At 45.4% G+C, this 1,494-nt stretch overlaps 1 non-coding gene across 1 annotated transcript; it reads right to left on the reverse strand.

Moving 5' to 3' along the window:
* Window positions 1-224: 224 nt before the first annotated feature.
* Window positions 225-297, reverse strand: TRNAI-AAU (transfer RNA isoleucine (anticodon AAU)). The gene has a single exon. It is a non-coding gene; the product is annotated as a tRNA-Ile (tRNA).
* Between the last annotated feature and the right edge of the window lie 1,197 nt (window positions 298-1,494).

Below are 1,494 nucleotides of genomic sequence, written 5' to 3' on the forward strand. Positions count from 1 at the left end.
CCCGGCCGTTCCTAGGTTGGCCTGAATTGAGCCTTTGCCACTGAGGGTGGCCTTTGTTGCCTGAGAACCGGAAGGCAGTCTATGAACTGGTGATGCGTAAGGAGAAAGTTGGTGCTAATTATTGTTTGACAAAAAGCCACGTGACTTCCATTTTTCTAACCAAGGGGGCAAGTCGACTGCCTGATGGTAGCTCCATTTCTCCTGTAGTGTTCTTTGTTTTTTGATGGAGGCACTGGGGGTTGAACCCAGGACCTTGTGCGCATTCAGCACACGCTCTACCACCGAGCTATGCCCTCCCCCAGGAGTGTTCTTTGGCTGCTCTTGTGAAATCTTCCCGCTTCCCTCCCTCCTTCCTTCTGTCTGTTCCTCCCTTCCTTTTCCACTCCATTTTTTCCCCCCAAATTGCCTTTGATTCTCATTTAAACAGAATTTTCTCTGGGTCAGATAAAGTGGGGGACTACAGTGTGACTGACCCAGAGGTTGCTGAGTGCTGGCAAGGACTTGGGAGGCCATCTAATCACGCCTTTCAGTTTGTAGATGGAGAAACAGACTGGAAGGCTGTGGCTTTCCCAGGGTCCCAGCTAGTGATGGAACGAGGACTTCAAAGCCCAGATTTTCTAGTCTCGCTTCAAAGCCAAAGGCTTCTCAATCTGTGCCCTGACCTATTACTCAGTTGTTCACTGACCAGACAATTCAACGCCTCGGTTTTCTTGTTTGTAAGATGAGGAATACCCTGGCTCAGACTTGTTTGGAGAATTAAGTGAGAATGTGCAGTCGGGGCATCTCGACGCCTCCAGGGTCCTCCCTCCCTCTTGTCTCAGCCCTGCTCCTCCCTGGAAGGGCTCCTCTCCTCGCCTGGCCTGGCGTTTGTTTCCTTCTCTGCGTTTACCGATACATCGTCCACGTCCTTCTCAAAGACGTGGGCTTTTCAGCTTTCAATGAACAGCATTGCCTAGACAAGTGAATCTCTGAAGGTTTTATTTTAAAAAATTAGTCTAATTTTTAGAGATTGATGTTTCCTTGTTATTGAAGCATATGTATCACTTTTCAGAAACGTGACCCCTTCTTTGAGTTACACTAATACCCCCACCATAGAGAAAAATGTTCAGTCATAAGATCGTCATTATTCACGACACAGGGGCGATGCTACCAATTTTAGATAAAGTAGTAAGGATTTTATCACCTGACTTCTGTACTACCCGGCTTCATGTGGTTCCTAACCGAATAATCACAAAATAAAACCAAAAAAAATTTTTTTAATTACATAAAATGACAGCAGAGGGAGCTATTGCGGTTTGATTGCATTTTCCATTGCCCTGCTTGAGGTTTTTCTTTAAACGATACTATTTTGACTTAGACCTTCTCATCTCAATTATCAACATGCAGGAAAAATTTTATCTCACTGGAGGATGTATATGCACTTTGGAGGACTGCAAAAAATAAGTTTTTTTCCCGCCATCTGCCTCCTTTCCATTCCTTTATCTTCCCCCATGC

Source organism: Camelus dromedarius, chromosome 30, assembly GCF_036321535.1.
Source record: "Camelus dromedarius isolate mCamDro1 chromosome 30, mCamDro1.pat, whole genome shotgun sequence".
Taxonomy (NCBI): domain Eukaryota; kingdom Metazoa; phylum Chordata; class Mammalia; order Artiodactyla; family Camelidae; genus Camelus; species Camelus dromedarius.